Genomic DNA, 18,916 nt, shown 5'->3' with positions numbered 1-18,916 from the left:
CTTCCCAGGCTAAGCCCCCCCCCCCCCAACCCATTTCCTCTGCTCCCCTCACCTCCCCATCACTCTGACTTGCTCCTTTTGCTCTACCCTTCTCCCCCACCCAGCACTTGTGCATATGTACATATTTATAATTCTATTTATTTATATTGATGCAATGGATGTCTGTTTACTTGTTTTGATGCCTTTCTCCCCACTTGAACCCATTTTGAGCCCGTTGTGGGCAGGGATTGTTTCTTATCTGTTGCTGAATTGTACTTTTCAAGCGCTTAGTACAGTGCTCTGCATACAGTAAGCGCTCAGTAAATGCAACTGAATGAATGAATGTTCCAATTTTCAGGTGGTCCATTTCCTCCTAGGCCAGATGATCTTAGGGTGCTGCCATCTTCAACCTACAAACTTTTGTTTCTCTTCGCAAAAGGAATCTAATGCCTCTAATTCATTATGAAGCAGCACCATCTGTAGGATGTGGTTGCCAAACCCCAAGGTTTTTACCGGGTGGTTCATCATTTGCTCACAAGTTCCCCAAAGACTTAAGCTGGGCACAAGTCACTTCTTCCGTCTCCTCTAAAGGTATAATGTGTGGATGAATAAAATAATCGGAAGGGAGCTTGTGGCTCTCTTCGTATTAAACCAGATATCCTGAAATACATCTTGGGTCCTCTGCTCTGTAAAGCTCTAATCCATAGGCAGTTTCAAGTTGAAAGAGTATTTATTTCTGAGCACTTACAGGCCAAAAAAAGAAATCTATTTGTAATACAGGGGTGAGGGGAGAAATGGATCCGCCCAGCTGCAGGAGCAGTGAGATGGATATTTCCCAGACTCTCCAGGCACAAAAAAAGCCCACACATCTTTGTGCTGAGAATGAGCAAGAGACTGGTGCCAGAATGTTTCTGAAACCTGAAAATTGGGGCTTAGAATGGAAAATAGGAAAATGACTTTTCAAATATAGCTGTGGAGCCAGACAGCAGAACACTCTATTAGCAAAACAACAGTTTGTCTTGAGAAACATTTTGCAGAGTTCTCCGTGTTTTCTTTCTGCCAGACTTCCAGAGCCAAGCCCGTGCCATGTTTGAAAAGGGGCTCGCAGGAATTGCGTTTCAATTCCTGTTATCTTTTCCAAATGTGTCCCGGTGAGGGATTTGCGTCACAAATACCACAGGTTAGTGTTTGGTCTGGGGCATCTTAGCTAGAAGGCTGGACCTTTTCAGCTAGCTGCAGAGAGTTATTTTGCAATTACTCTCTTCTCCAGTCTCCTGGTTATTTGACACACGTACTCTCCTCTTCTCCACTTGTTTTATCCAATGGGAATTTAGAACAGGGACAGAATTTCTACAATCTTTCCAGAACTTCAGGGCCCTTGTAATATACTGAACCAAACTCTGGTGTTCTTGCAGAGAGTGCTTGGGGAAGGGGAACTACTGTCTTTTCAGAGAAGCAGTGTGCCCCAGTGGATACAACACAGGCCTGGAAAGTTGTAGGTTCTAATTCTGGCTCTGCCACTTCTCTGCTGTGTGACCTCTGGCAAGTCACTTAATTTCTCTGTGCTTCAGTTACCTCATCTTTAAAGCCCCATGTGGGTCGGGGACTGTGCCCAACCTAATTAGCTTGTATCTACCCCAGCGCTTAGTACAGTGCCTGGCACATACTAATAACTTAACAAATACCATTAAAAAAATATATATGTATATGTATATATATATACACACATATATATATCGTGCTGAAGGAAGATTGTTCTGTTTTTGGTGAAGCCACTTGACAGGGTGTATGAAAAAGGAAATAAAAAGCACTTCAAAGCAGTGGCCCCACCCACAAGCTTATTTTGTATTTGCTCATTTAACTGCCCTGCAGTTTTGCAACCCCAAATCAGGGGTGGAGCCACTAAGTGGGGAATTAAGTCTAGAGATAAGGGGCCAGGAGATAAAAGAGGAGAAGAAAAAAGGGGAGGAGGAGAGAAACAGAAAAAAGTAAGAGTGCATTTCTCATGCATATCTTCAAGTGCTAAATACAATAGTCACTTAATTAGAGGCCCACCTTGTTTCTTCTCTTCATATAATGGCTCATGTGAGCACATTTCAAACACAAAACCTTCACAGTTTGCGCCTATATCCACAGAGCCTCTCCCTAACTCAGCAGGGTCCCTAAGGCTGTTTACAAAAAAAAATTATTTTATTGTTTCCTCCTAAATTGGGGGATGGAGGAAATTGTTCAAGAAAACTCCACATCTAAGTGTTTACTTTGGCCAGAATTCTGCCCGGAGGGGAACAGGGTCAATCTTCTGTTGCTGGAAGACCTTTGGGCAAAGAGACATGAGCCACAGAGCCGTTTCGGCAGGAAATTTCAGCACCAGTACCAGAAGCACTAGTAGAGCTCACTGCACCAGATGCTGAAAAGAAATTTTGTCAGCCTGGCTAGGGATGCTATAGCATAGCAAATTCAATCCTGGAAAACGTCCCTTCTAATCTCGTGGATTAAAAATGGAAACTCAGACTAATTATGATCCTGCATCCCCTCCAGACATTTTGAGAAAAGCAAGACTCGTCAACTCATATTATGACCATTCTGCTTTAAGTGAGTTTCCCCCGCTCCTTCCTGCCCTCCCCAAATATCTTTCCTGGGCAACCAACCAGCAGGTTCCATTTTCCATCTCATATAAGTTGTTGTGCAAGAAATTTAAGAGTCTTGAGTCTTCTCTAGTTTCCCCTAATTCAGGTTATGGCCTTGGCCAAATCATTTAACATCAGGGTGGTTAGTTTCCTGGTCTGCACGATGGAATACTAAGTCACTTCAAGTTTCTCAGATGCAAAGTATGTTTAAAATTCTAGCCAGACATATTCTACACAAGCACATACCTACCATCACAAATAATCAATCAATCAATTGTATTGATTGAGCGCTAACACAAACATTCTCAGCATCAGCCTGGCTAGCACACATCATACCCCACGGTTCTAGACAGTGCCACACAACGCTGACCAATGTGTACACACAGACACAACCATCTGAGCACAATGATTCATATCTGTAGGCAGACCCACTTGCACACCCAAGTCACAAAATGAATACGCATGGTAGCATGCACTCTTACCTTCTAAGTGCATGCATGCGTGCATGCATGTGCACAGACACACACACACACACACACTTGCATAGAAAGATGTGGACACCGCCCTCCCCCCCAACATTTTAGGGCCTTGGATAGTCATTCCAATTCATCATATCCTAAGAACAGTCCTATTTCTTTCCACTCTAGTTTGCCATAGGGGCTTCCAAAAATTCCTTCATTCTTCCATGACTTTCCTCACCAGGAAATGGACCCACCACACTAGACTCAATTATTCAGTTCTCTGAGTTGTGTTCATGTTTGAAAAGTGCCACCTGCATGGAAAAAAGACTTTGCTCAACAACATGACTGGTCTTCGTTGGAGGTGGTTCTCCTTTGCACAATCAGGGTCGATCTCCTTTTTCACCCTTGTCGACATTTCACACGTCAGCTTTGCTGTAAGTGCTGGGGTAGATGCAAGTCAATTAGTTTGGACAGAGTCCCTTTCCCACATGAGGCTCACAGTCCAGGTAGGAGTGAGACCAGGGGAACTGAGGCACAGAGAAGTTAAGTGAGTTGCCCAAGGTCACACAGCAAGCATTTGGCAGAGCTGGAATTAGAATCCAGGCCCTCCGGCTCCCAGGGCCATGCTCTTTCCATTAGGCAACACTGCTCATTTTGAAATGAGTCAGGAGGTAGTAATTTTACACCAGGCACTGGCCAGGCCCAAGGAGGAGTCTTGCTCCCATCTTGAGCTCCCTCTCCCAAGAAAGATGAGGTAAATTCGAGGAGAACAACCAAAATCCAGAGCGCACTGGAACAGGGCCACTGAGGGAGTGTGAACCTGGGATAATGTAGCCTGCAGAAGAGCAGTACGTAACAAGTTCATCGTACAGAGGCTGGGCACCAGCTGGTCTCCAACGTTAATGAGGACAGACGGAGAGAAAACAGGCTAAATCGGAAACAGAAGGAAGGATTTTCTGAACACTTAGAGCTGTTAAACACTAGAATAGACCATGAAGGGAAGTTGGGAATCTGTTTCCCTGGAGAACTTTAACACAGCACAGACACGGAGTGAATAGCTAAGGCATATGCCAGCCTTCCTGGAGGCCGTCAGCCAGATTTGATGGCCCCTTCCAGCCCCTGAGACCCTATGATGAGCAATTATTTGCAATGTATTCATTCATTCAATCGTATTTATTGAACACTTACTGTGTGCAGAGCACTGTACTAAGCACTTGGGAAGTATAACTCGGCAACATATAGAGACAGTCCCTACCCAACAACAGGCTCACAGTCTAGTAGGGGGAGACAGATAACAGCCCATTGTTGGGTAGAGACCATCTCTATATGTTGCCAACTTGTACTTCCCAAGCACTTAGTACAGTGCTCCGCACACAGTAAGCGCTCAATAAATACAATTGATTGATTGATTGAGACAGACAACAGCCCATTGTTGGGTAGGGACCGTCTCTGTAGGTAGCCAACTTGTACTTCCCAAGCACTTAGTACAGTGCTCTGCACACAGTAAGAGCTCAATAAATATGATTGAATGAATGAACAAAACGAAACATGTACACGCGTGTCAAAATCATCAAAACAAATAGAATTATAGCAATATGCACATCATTAACAAAATGAATAGAATAGTAAATATGTACCAGTAAAATAAATAGAGTAATAAATCTGTACAAATATATACAAGTGCAGTGGGGAGCACAGCACTTGTATGGGCATTATCCCATTGCATGGATGGGAAGACATATAGCAAGAGATTATTTAGCAAGAGGTTATGCTGAGAAGCAGCATAGTTCAGTGGAAAGAGCCTGGGCTTGGGAGTCAGAGGTCATGGGTTCAAAATCCCGGGTCCACCACTTGTCAGCTGTGTGACTTTGGGCAAGTCACTTCATTTATCTGTGCCTCAGTTCCCTCACCTGGAAAATGGGGATTAAGACTGTGAGCTCCACGTGGGACAACCTGATCACCTTGTAACCTCCCCAGCACTTAGAACAGTGCTTTGCACATAGTAAGTGCTTAATAAATGCCATTATAAAAAAGAGGTTGAGGCACCTGTCTAACATTATTTAAGACCATGACATCTGATGACAAGTGTCACGAAATCTGGGTCCTAGTTCCTATTTTGTCACGGCCCTGCTGGGAACTTGGGACAAATTACTGAACTTCTCTGGGCCTTGGTTTCCTCACCCATACAATGAAGAGAAGAATATCTCCTTCTCCTTATCTCAATAAGATGTTGAGAGGACAGAGTGAGATGAGTGATGTCGAAGTACTAAGCATTCAGCAAATTCATGGTGACATTATCATCAATCGTATTTATTGAGCGCTTACTATGTGCAGAGCACTGTACTAAGCGCTTATTATTACAGACATTATTACAGAGATCAAAATCTTTCTACCACCGGTCTTTGTTGTGAAACAGACCGTTCGCTTCTGAAAATTTGTCTGAGAAATCTACTTTTGGAGGGTTGACCCTGGAAATTGAGCAACTCCATGAAACTCCTTTATTTTGATCTCAAATTCTGGTCCAATTTATTATTTGTCTTGGCAAGCTTTTGTATTCTTTAAGGCTTTACCAAATCATCCATTTAACTCCTCCATCCAGTTTATACAGCATATACACCCAAGCACTTAGCACTGTGCTCTGCACACTGTAAGAGCTCAATAAATACCGCTGATTCATACACTCTAACTCAGAGAATGAATGGGAACCAAAGAGGGGGAAGGTTAGAATGTGGAAACCCTCAAAATTACATCACGTAATATAAAGTACACAGAATTCTTTCTTAGAGCTAGCCTGCACTTGCGAACTTTGGGGTTTTTATCTGCTTAGCTAGCTGTGCCTTGACTATTAATACACCAGTTCACTTTTTTGATTATAAAGTGGTTTCGCCTTTGAGAACCACCCACTTCTCAATACATCGAGAGTCCTCATTCATCTGCACCCTCAACAATAATATCCTGTTAATAAAGGGCCTTTCCATTTCAGGAGCCCTCAAACGTGAAGTATGTGATGGAAAATAGCAATTAAAATACCAGGCAAAGCCAACTTTAAAAGATTAGCTAAACAGGTTATAAAGTATGTTGAATCTCCCATATCAATTTAAAATCAATCATGCCACACAGTTGATACAACAGGAAGCCATTACCTTTCTAGCCCCACACCCACTATCATCTGAAAGGAACCGAGAGACAAAGACAAAAAAAGAGGCACAATCAGAAATCATTTCCGTGGTAGTTCTCCCTCATTCATTCATTCAATTGTATTTACTGGGCATATTTATCAATCATATTTATTTATTGCATTTATTGTGCTGTGCAAAGCACTGTACTAAGCACTTGGAAGAGTACAATGTAACAACAGACACATTCCCTGTCCACAACCAGTTTGAATTAGTCATCTTTGTTCTATCCTCCCTAATGCATTATCAATTCGGTCCTATTTGCTTTTCCTTCTGTCCTACCAGCTCTTTCTGAGCAGGGAATGTGTCTGTTTATTGCCTATTCTACTCTCCCAAGTGCTTACTACAGTGTTTTGCACACAAGTGCTCAATAAATACGACTGAATGAATTAATGAAAGATGAAGGAAAGACATCCCCAGATTACAACCAGCAACACCAACACCCCTGGGCTATAACCTATCACCCGTTAGTGTTTGATGCCTTGCCTCACACATATAATAATAATAATGACATTTATTAAGTGCTTACTATGTGCAAAGCACTGTTCTAAGCACTGGGGAGGTTATAAGATGATCAGGTTGTGTCACATGGGGCTCACAGTCTTAATCCCCATTTTACAGATGAGGTAACTGAAGCACAGAGAAGTTAAGTGACTTGCCCAAAGTCACACAGCTAACAAGTGGCAGAGCCAGGATTTGAACTCATGACCTCTGACTCCAAAGCTTGTGCTATTTGGACCCTGGTTTTTTGGGTTGTTTTTTTTTTAAATGGCATTTGTTAAGCACTTACTATGGGTCAAATTCATTCTAAGCTCTGGGGTAGATAAAGTTAATTAGGTTAGACAGTCCTTATCTCTCATGGGCCTCACAGTCTAAGGAGGAAGGAGAACAGGAGAACTGAATCACAGAGAAGTTAAGCGACTTACCCAAGGTCACACAGCTGACAAGTGGCAGAGCTGGGTTTAAAACCCAGGTCCTCTGATTCCCAGGCCCGGGCTCTTTCCACTAGCCATGCTGCTTCTTTATTTGAGCACTGTGGACAAGTAAATCCCTCCCCAAGGCTGGGACTAATGCAGTCTACAATGATAGGATTTTGGAGGAATTGCTGCCTGCAGATGATGCAGATGTCGATAATAATAATAATAATGGCATTTATTAAGCGCTTACTAGGTGCATAAGTTCACTGCATCTCATTCAGAGGAATTGCTGTTCAAAAAGGTCTTAAACTTGGATCACTTAAAACATACAAGATGAAGAAGTTATGGCTTTTCTACCATATCAATTGACAATATTAATAACTAGTATTTGTTAAGGGCTTACTATGTGCTAAGCACTGTACTAAATGCTAAGATAGATAAAATATAAGCGGATAGGATATAGTCCCTGTCCCACATAGTCTAAATGGGAGGGAAAACAACTACTTAATCCACATTATGTAGATGAGGAAAATGAGGTATAGAAAGATTAAGTGACTTTCCTAATGTCACAAGGGGAAGATGGAGGATTAGAACTAGGGTCGCCTGACTCCCAGCCCATGTTCTCTCCACTATGTCATGCTGCTTCTCTAAAAATATTTTCACATTAATAATACCTTTACCTCGGACAATAAAGGTTTGAGGGAATTTTTTGGCCTCTTTTTGAGCTGCATGGAATGACCCTCAGGAGTTACGGGGAGGAAGGAAAATTGAAGGTGATTGATTGGAAAAGTGGTGAGGCAGGATATGTGGTAAGGGGGAGGAAAGTAAACAATGACTCCTGAATTTTGACCACAGGCAGCCACGGTGCAGCTGTTTGTTAAACCTCTGAAGACTTTCCTGGTAACTAACTTCCAAATGCCTGCAGTTTGGTGTTTTTTTTACCTTATACACTACATTAACCATAAAAGCATAGTATAGCCACACCTGGATTACTACACTCAGTCACCAAATCTTAGAAAGCATACAATGGTGCAGGAAAAAATGAAGTACAACCATGATAACCAGAGTTATAAAGTAGCTTCCTAATGAGCATGGACTGAAAAATATAATAAAATAAAAATAATATTTGCTAAGTGCTTATTACATGCCAAGCACTGTACTAAGCACTGGGGTAGATACAAGATAATAAGGTTGCTCACAGGTCCCTGTCCCTCATGGAGCTCACAATCTAAGAGGAAGAAAGATAAAGCACTTTGTGCCCATTTTACAGATAAGGAAACTGAGGCACAGAGACATTAAGTGACTTGCCCAAGATCACAGAGTAGGCAAGTGGCAGAGCTAGGACTAATAATAATAATGGCATTTATTAAGCACTTACTATGTGCAAAGCACTGTTCTAAGCACTGGGGAAGTTACAAGGTGATCAGGTTGTCCCACCGGGGAGGCTCAAAGTCTTAATCCCCATTTTCCAGATGAGGTAACTGAGGCCCAGAGAAGTGAAGTGACTTGCCCAAAGTCACACAGCTGACAATTGGCGGGGCCGGGATTTGAACCCATGACCTCGGACTCCCATGTCTGGGCTCTTTCCACAAGACCTCGCTACTTGTAACTCCAATTTGGAAAGACAAAAGCCACAAGGGGACATGACTGATGCTGGCAAAGACAAAAACAGAATAATCTTTCCCGAAATCCCACACCACCAGGACTGGGGCTGCAGGGGAAGGGGAGTAGAATTCTTTGGATTTGAAGGTGGTAGTTTCAAAACAAACCAAGGAAACACTTCTGCACAAAGAGAGTGGTAAGCATATGCAATTCATTACCATAGGAAGTCACACAGGCCAAAAATATCAGTAGCTGCAAGAGGGGCTTGGATAAATTCAAGGACAAGTGGCCCATATGGATTATTTGAGGAAATGGTGGTGTTAGCAGAAAAGTGAGGAATTTTAGAAGGTCTGTTAAGGGATAAATACACACACAGATGACAGATCCATTAAGACTCGTTAGAGATAGTAGAAGGGCCCATATGTAACCACTAGAATGGACGCTGAGGACAATCACCTCACTGTTCCTGCAAGCGTCCTGTTCCAGTGTGGGAGACGAAATGCTGGGATGGATGGACCATGAATATGATCCAGCACAGACTATCCCAAAGAGCCAAATAAAGGCAGGAATCATGTCTACGCACTCCACTGTACTGTACTCTTCCAAGTGCTTAGAGCAGTGTTGGGCACCCAGAAAGTGTTCCATAAATGGATGGATTGGTGAGTCCACCATTTAAGTTGGATAGGGATTGAGTCTCCTATTGAATGTCAGGCAAACCTCATTTCTGGCCCTTTGAATGTCCTAAGGGAGCTTGGAGGGACCAAGGCGGGAGGCACAGGTTTGCGATGGTGAGCACTGGGTTGCAACTTAAAACACTTTTCACCTAGCAAGTTCAAAATGAGATGGCAAAGGATGTATCCTGGAGGCAGTGGTTTAAGTCTAACACTGGGGCAAATCTGAGGCAGATTTACCTTCCCCTTCTAATAATAATAATGATAATTATGGTATTTGCTAAGTGCTTACTATGTGCCAGGCACTGTTCTAAGGGCTAGGGTAGATAAAGGGTAAAGAAGTTGTCCCACGTGAGGCTCATAATCTCCATTTTCCAGATGAGGTAACTGAGGCACAGAGAAGTTAAGTGGCTTGCCCAAGGTCACACAGCAGACAAGTGGCAGAGCGGGATTAGAACCCAGGTCCTCTGACTCCCAAACCCAGGCTCTTTCCACTGAGCTACACTGCTTCTCTGCTTCTCCCTTCTTTCCGCCTCTCTCCACTCCACTCCCATCATGGCACTTGCAGAAATGTTCCAAATAAGCAGCCTGGCCTAGTGGAAAGAGCATGGGACTGCTTGTCAGGAAACTTGGGTTCAAACCCCACTCTCACCACTGGCCTACCATATGACCTTGGACAAGTCATTTTTCCTCTCATTTTACCTCCATTTCCCCCTCCACTAGACAGGGATAAGAAATCGTAGCCCATTGTGAAACGGACTGTGTTTGATATTGTAACCTTGACTCTTTCCCAAGCTTAGCACATGGAAAGTGTTTAAAAATGTAATAATTATTTTAATGGGCACCTGTACATTTGAGTTCTGTCTACCTGTAAAAAGAGAAGTAGAGAGCTGGAAGTTATCCAGACACTTCTGAGTACCATGGCAGCTAACTTGGGCACAGACAAACCCAGTTAATTTGAAGTCTAAAAGACAAGAAAAATCGACTCTAAATGATCCTATATTTTCATTTAAAAAACAGACCTACACCCAACTGGGAAATGGCAATTGCATCAGATTACACACTATTTTGTGGAAACCAACATTAGATGGATGCATTTTGACTATAATCCATAATAAAATGTGGCTTGATTGGAAAGTATTTAACTAAATTGGAAATTGATCAAGAAGTATATATCTTCAGGGGTTCAAATTCCCAAAACAGTATTTTTTTTTCCACTTCGCTGACTAGTTTGTGAAACAGCCATCAGAAAGAATGCTAATGTACCATCAGTAAAGGTCCTTCAGTGGAAAATAACTTGACTTAAAAAAATATAGGCTCCAAAGAGCATTTTCTCAAAAACCAAGGCATTTCCCGGCATTGACTATAATCAACCCAAAGGAGAGAAGTGAGCTGCATTTTACAGAAGGGGTCTATATTTATGGGATTGAACACAATTTGGGGTTCTCGCTCTTCCTAGTCGTAAGTTACAACTGACTTCAAATCAATTAGGCAGCTCCATCCCTCATCACATGCTCTCTCAGAAGAAATAATATATATTTATATTATTATACTGCCTCTCTCCCAGATTATTAGAATCCTGGCACTGCATTTGGTCCCCAGCAAGACAGAGAACAATGTCTCCCAGAGGGTTGTAATCAACGTACACAAGAAATCAGTTGAATTTCATTCCATGGTCTTCCTGGGAATGTTAAGCAATAATGTTATCTTCAGATATGATCTCCAGGCATTATATTGTAGCCTTGTTCTAATTCCAGTTGTTTGGGCTCTGATTTCTTTGCCTGATTTAGAGTGTATATGATGAGGTTTGAAGCTTGAAGTTCACGCACCCCCACTTGGTGTCCAAGTTAGAGCCACTCACATAGAAAGACAGAAGGAACTGGTAGTATCTATTTATTGATTGATTTAATCTACTTTATTTATATTAATGTCTGTCTCCCCTGCTAGACTGTGAGCTCGCTGTGGTCAGGAATGTGCCTGTTTGTCGTTCAAGTGCACTCTCCCAAGCGCTTAGTACAATGCTTAATAAATAAGATTGAATGAATAGCATCCCCAAGAGGATTGATTGCCATCTGAATGCCGAAGAGGCATGCTAAAGCTCTCGGGAGACACACGTGTTTTTTATCATCAAAATTCTTCCCTTTCTCCCGCATTCTTTCTTCCCCGTGCCTTCCCTCTTTCCCAGTTTGGCACACCTGGACCTGATCTGTAATGAAGTAGGGTGAGGAGTGTTCACCCACGTGTGAGCAACTTTGTGCATGAGAGAGTGTATTTCTGTGTGTAAGCAGGTCTGCGTGAGCATGTTGGTGGGACTAGGAGAGTGTGAAAATAGAAGGAAAATTAATCAATCAATGGCATTTGAGCGCTTGCTAAGTGCAGAGCATGGTACTGAGTGCTTGGGAAAGTACAACAGAATTAAATGGAATGATCATTAGTCATATATCCCAGAAAATGAAAGGATAATTCTATCAATTTCTAATTTTTTAGGGGGCTTAACCCCACATAAAGCAAGCACTTTGGGAGAGGGGCGGGGGGAGGGTGAAAAGCAGCGTGGCTCAGTGGAAAAGGCACGGGCTTTTGAGTCAGAGGTCATGGGTTCAAATCCCAGCTCTGCCACTTATCAGCTCTGTGACTTTGGCCAAGTTACTTAACTTCTCTGGGCCTCAGTTACCTCATCTGTAAAATGGGGATTAAGACCTTGAGCCCCCCGTGGGGCAACCTGATCACCTTGTAACCTCCCCAGCACTTAGAACAGTGCTTTACACATAGTAAGTACTTAATAAGTGCCATCATCATGGTCACCATCACTAATTCTTTCACAATACCCACATCCTCTACTGTGCAATTCCACCAAAACAGTCCGTGGTACCTGAGTGTCTGAAATAATCAAAACACCTACCAAAGCACCAATTTTAAAACTTGGTTAACTCAGGGTTAAATCTATTTTGAACCTGGCAGGTGATGGATAAGGTCCGCTACCTCATGTAAGAACCATGTGCTCTTTCACCTCAAAGGTGTAAATGGAAGTCAGTGAATGTTTCAAAATCTGTCTACGATGAAAAATGCTACATAAATGTCATTCATTATAGCTAATAGATCATAACACATCATTCTTCTAGACTGTGAGCCCACTGTTAGGTAGGGACCGTCTCTATATGTTGCCAACTTGTACTTCCCAAGTGCTTAGTACAGTGCTCTGCACACAGTAAGCGCTCAATAAATACAATTGATTGATTGATTGATAACTCTAGGGAGGATCACTAGAAGAACAGACTGGCTTTAGAAACCGATTTTACTGTCTGTCTTCCCCACTCTCCCCTCCCCTAGATCATAAGCTCCCTTGATGCTTACTCACCCAAGCGCTTAGTACACAGCTGATGTCCAAATACTCCTATTTGATTGACAGAAGTGACTCAAACACTCCATATGCACACACGGGCACTCAAACACCCATCCTCCGTCTTGGACACAATATAGTAAAAATCAGGTTGGGGTCCAATCACAAGGTGTGCTGTCCAGAATGCAAACACATCTCCTATTCAGAAGACCCCAAAATTACAAACCTAACATCCTAAGAAGCGTGAACTAGGATCTTCAACATAAGCCCAAAGCAGGTAGGTACCAAGCAAGCTCTGGCCTTAATTTTGTTTTTTACGAAGCTTAAACTTTTCTCACCTTCTCCCTCCCTTTCTCCTCAACCACTTTAATCTCAACTATCTTGGAACCCACCTATTCTCTCTCTGTCCCTCAAAAACTCACCCTCTGTGGTGCCTGCCCCAGCTGGAAAAATAACCCTCCTGTTGAGGCCCATCCTGTTTCTAACCTGCTGCTGCAAGAAAATCCCCCTGTGGGATTTCTTCACTTCCTATTGCTTTCCCTTTTCTGCTCTAAACCTCACAAATACGAATCTCTCTCAGTCCCAATTTTCCCCTACTGCCCATCTCTTTTTTTCCCCTCAATCTACAATGCCTGCCAGTACTTTTCACACTTCATCATGTCTCCAGCAAGGCCAGCTCGGAGTCAAAGCCAGCGACGGCAACTTGACAGAGTATGCTGCAAGGTAGTTTTCTCTCCGCCCCGTCTATGGCTGTATCCTCTCTTAGGACCCCATCCTGTAAATTATCAGGCGTTGGCAGAGGATTGTGCATTTTTTGTGACTCCTGTTCATTAGGTGAAAAACAGGAAGTGCCATTTGATTTTCCCGTCAAATCCGACAGAGAGGGGTCGCCAATAAAACCACAAGCTTTTCTGGTTTCCATAGATCGGCCTCGGGCCCTTGGAGTCGGAAAGCATCCTCAAAAGTCCTGTTAACAGAGTAAGTGTTCTTTGAAATGCCCCTTTCTGCAACGTGATTTTAACCCAACCCCTTTGCCATTATTAGAGAAGGATACGCTTGCTTGCTCTTCTGATTCTCCTAAATATTCAACTACTGGGGAGGTGAGATGCTTAAAAGGTTTTCCTTAATGAAAAACATCTGCAATTTGTTGAGGTGATTTTGATTCAAAAAACAGTGTTTTCAGGTCTTAGGTTCTATTGGTACATAACAGATTAGAAGAAAATTCAAAAGAAAGAAGGTTTTATTCAGAGTAAGATTCCAGGTCCACTGTGGGCCTGGAGGTTAAGTAAGTATTGTGTTTACAACAGGCCAGCTGCATAGCTACATGAGTGAAAAAGACAGGCCTGAATGGATGTAGCAGGCTGCTTAATGGCCGAGAAGTTTCATGCTCATTTTTAATCCACTGGAACAGGTAACTGTAATTTGCCAACTCTCTTCCCCTTCAAAGCCTTATTGAAGGCACATCTCCTCCAAGAGGCCTTCCCAGACTAAACACTCCTTTCCTCTTCTCCCTCTCAAAAATAATCAATCATAAAAAATAAGAGATTTCTATGGTGCTAAAATCTAAGGCTTCAGAGAGAGGCAGTGTCTCAGAAGCTGCATTGTCTAGTGGAAAGAGCATAGGCCTGGGGGTCAGAGGACGTGGGTTCTAATCCTAGCTCTTCCAATTGCTTGCTGTGTGACCTTGGACAAGTCATTTCCCTATGCCTCAGTTTCCTCAACTGTAAAATGGGGATTAAATCCTACTCCTACCTATTAAGACTGTGTCCAACCTGATAAACATGTATCTACCTCAATGCTTAGAACAGTGCTTGACACCTAATAAGTGCCTAACAAATACGGTTAAAAAAAAAGTGCTCCATCAGAGAGCATGGTTGTCCAGGAGGGAGAGCTATATGACCCTTTGCTCACAGGAAATAGCACCTCTGTGGGTTATAACATGGACCTGAGAGTGCAATGTCATGTGACAGCCCTGGTTGGATCCCTCCTAGGAATGGTGTAGGTTTGGGTGGAATTTTAGGAGGTGTAAATAATATCTGGCTTCAGAATAAGCAACCGAACTGCTAGGCTCCATCTAAAAAATATGGGACTTTTCTAGAAGGATGGGACACGGGTAAAATCATGTGTTATGACAGACTGCAAGCTCTCTGAGGGCAAGGATCATGTCTACCGACTCGTGAAGCGCTCTACCAAGTGCTTACTTAGTACAGTGCTCTGCAACTTCTAAGCACTTGATAAATGCCACCGATTGACTGAGCAATGGAACGGGATGCCAAATATTTCTCCACCTCTGTCAGTCAGGCAAATGTATGATGCAGGGCTCCAGTGCCTAGGCTAACTACAAAGAAAGAAAATCCACTATAATAAAAACAACATTTGTGGTTTTTGCGGGGCAGGGGTGGGGGGGGGTGTACTGGTTGTCTGAGGAAAAACACACGTATAACTTGAGACACAATTGGGAGTCAATCCACGATCAAAATTCCCCTTTGTTTGTCCTTCTATAGCTTTTGGAAGGTGAATCATGAGCTTTTAAAAAATTGGAGTTGGTAAAGAATTTCCCCCTTGAATGGTTGTGCTATTGTTTGATATTTTGTAAAACATTTAAGGTGGCCAGTGTATGTATTTACACTGATTTCTGCTCAGATTCTCAGGGAGATTTTTTCATTATTTTACCATTTATTCTCTCCAGTGGCACTGCTCTGATAACCTAACACACTTGGTAGGCACTGAATAATGGCCAGGAAAGGATATAATTTTATTTGTGAATCCTTAATTGCTCATTGTTTTTATGTCAGATTTCACAAGGCCCTGATTCACCTCATAATCTCAAAAAACTATTCGAGTGAAATGTCCCCTGCCCTTTAATGGGTCACGCTTAAAAAATTTCTCTCAAAAGATTCATCCAGACATTAACATTTGCTTTCTAGTTTGGGGCTTCCTTTCTACTTAGCTATGCCCACTTCAGAATCTGGCAATAAGCATCCATTAGAAATGAGAAAAATATTATAAGTCCAAGTTCAGGAAAGTTATGTAATAGAATAAAAGTGAAAAAGCTTGATTCTGCCACGGATCCACATTCACTTCATTAACTGTAATGGAAGTTCCATGCACAGGATAACTACATGGAACCGGTCATTAAGTCAACACAATGTCCCTTGCTGTTTCAACCATCAAATAAGGGACCCCACAGGTCTAAGATGCTTTTGACAATGAAACTGCGGAATACGAAGAGAAATGGTGGATACTGAGTGTTATTATATATTCAGACTTTTATGATGTGCAAATAATATCTGGCTACAGGATAAGCAATTGTATTGATAGGTCCCAATTTAAAAGAATATTGCACTTTATGTTTTAGAAGGGCGGGTGATTCATTTTGCAAGTTGGTGGTGGAGGTATTTAGAAAGGAGACTGTTGAGTGAACATGTTGAACAGATTTTATTCCCAAATTAGCATTTCCTGCTCTCACCAGTAGACCCAAGAAACTTCATTTAGTTCTAAACCTATGCACAATTGGTTTAATTTGGCTTCTCCCACACAGGTTTCTAATTCAGATGTCAACAATTTCCAGCTATTTTGACGCATAAACTATTACCATATATATGTGGGAGTGTAGATATGTATATACGAGAAAGAGAAACTAAATGTTCAAATGAGAGGAACAAAGCTTTCACACCCACACACCCTGCAAGGGATAAAATGAATGAAAAAGGGGAAAAACCACCACCAAATGTTAGTGCTTCAACCTTGTCTGGATTGTTCCTTCCCACCACCATTTCAGTCTCAATAATGTTCTCCAGGGCACGAGACCACAATGACCACATATTAAGCCCTCAGACTTCAATTGGCTGTTCATTTGAGCTAAAACCAAGTCATATGGGTGCCTCTTTCCCTTCAGACTGGGCCCCGTGTGGGATGGAATTGCATCTGATTGGAAAGTATCTACTCCATCCCTTAGGACGGTTCTTGGCGCATATTAAGCGACTTGGAAGCCATGAGAGCCCATTTGGCGAACTATGAAAACTGGAGTAATTTAGGAGTGAAGTTCAACGACTGTGCCTCCACATTTGTCCCTTCAAACCAAATCTCTAATCGTTCTCTTTAATGCTAATGAAATACAAACCACGGGCCTTGAATAAACTAGGGCATATCCAAGAATCTCATTCACTTATTTTCTTGATTTATCGTGCCTCTTGGGATTAGGTAATCTAGTTTATGGTTTCCTCTCATTTCTTGATCCCAGTAGGAAATAACAGTTCTTTAATGGATATGATTCTCACCTTGGGGAAATCAGTTTTGATTCACCCTGGATTATTGTTATTTAATGCATGTGTGGTTTCTTAGTACTGCATTGGGCCCTCTTATTTTACACCTGTACAAAGGGAAAGTCTGGCAGCCTGGATAAGTAGGATAATGCCAAAAATGTAGTCAAGTCTAATCAATCTTTCACTGCCAAGAGAATGTGGGAAGTAAAGATATCTTCCCAAGCACTTAGTACGGTGCATTTACTCAATAGGTGATCAGCAAGTTTCATTAAGTTCCTTGAGGCAGGTATTGTGTCTATTCTATTACATTCCCCCCAAGCACTTAGTACAGTGCTCAGCACATGGTAAATGCTCAATAAATTCCAATGACTGATGAATTATACAAACTTTACAACGCTAAACCTCGTCTTCTTGGTCTGGGGTCTCTTTCACTAGAAAATCTTCGATTAATACTGAGTAGAAGGGGAAACACTTCATGCAACCTCCTTCCACAAAATCAATTAATGCTACCTCTGTTGAATAGGAATGCTTCCAGCTCAGTAGCTAAAACCTCACTCAATTCTTACTGTCTGGAGAGGGTGGTTAGTCTTAACTCCTGAAATAAAAAAAAAACTCTTTGATTACCCACACCTCACCTGACTCTTCTAACACTCTCACATATCTGCTTTAGCTGTGCAGTGAACTCTGGAGCGGCTCTTTCCTTTCAAATGCCCTACACCTGGAAACTGAGGCAATCAGGTGTGTCTATCTCCCACACACAAACACATACAGACACTCACTCTCTGCGGAAATAAACTTGGCCCCCTCATCTGTGATTTTAACAATCCACTTTTTTATTGCCTCATCTGTTCACCAATGGTAAAGAGTAGAGTGGTGCTAGTTGCTTGGAATTTTAAAAATTCTCTTCATGATGATAGGTTCTCAGTGTTATAATTTTCTTACATTGACTGGAATTTAGTGTGCCTATCTGATTTTTTTTCCTTTCAATAATCAGGTAAATGGATTTTGATTAATTGAGTCATTTCCATAGCAGCTGTGAACCAGGTGGCTAAAACAAGGTTGTGTAGGATGCTAAATTCTGGGTGATTAGTTTATTTGTAATGATTTAATTCTGTGGGAGTGAAATTTAGTGTGTCAGTGGGAGAGGTTCTGCGCCCAATTGTCATGATTTATGTTATCATCATTTAGTGCTTATCGGTGAGGCTAGATCTTTTAAGAAAGAGACTGAGTGGAAAAGCCCAAAGTGGAAAAATGTACAATTTTTCTCTTGTGCTTCTGGGTCCAAGAAAGCACGGTTCCTTCATGGAAATCTAATGAGGGACTTAGGGTTTGTATCCTGTAAAAAACAGCATTCATTACAGAGTGCCAGGGCATGGAAAATATATTAACAGTTTTATTCCTTTACCAGTTCCCAGTGTCAAGGGATTTTATTTGATTATTTTACATTGCACATGTTTGTAGGGCAAGAATGTACTATTATTTAACAATCACACTCCTGATACAGCATGTCTACGTGCATAAGTAGAGTCTCTATCGACTATTTGATTTATTTTTAAAGCTGGGCATCCGTTAGACTATTTAGGTGGAGTTAAAAATTATGCTTTTGGCTTGAAATGGGAACACTGCTTTTAATATATCCATTTATCACTTCAGTAGATTCCATTTTAACATGAGATTTTTTTTTTCTATAGGTTACTTACGATTAAAAGAAATGATTTGTGAATTGGCCACTGCCCAGCCAGTAGTAGCTCCTAGAAGTCTAGGGCTTCAATTCTCTTAAAAGAATATTCAAGGAGGAAAAAAGCCCTTTGCATTTACAGCAACTTCCTCTGAAAAATTTCAAAGACTCTAAAACAAAAACAAAGGTCTAAACTGCTCCTG

This window comes from Tachyglossus aculeatus, chromosome 20, assembly GCF_015852505.1.
Source record: "Tachyglossus aculeatus isolate mTacAcu1 chromosome 20, mTacAcu1.pri, whole genome shotgun sequence".
Classification (NCBI taxonomy): domain Eukaryota; kingdom Metazoa; phylum Chordata; class Mammalia; order Monotremata; family Tachyglossidae; genus Tachyglossus; species Tachyglossus aculeatus.
The sequence above is the reverse complement of the archived record's forward strand: the minus strand, read 5'-3'. Positions refer to the sequence as shown.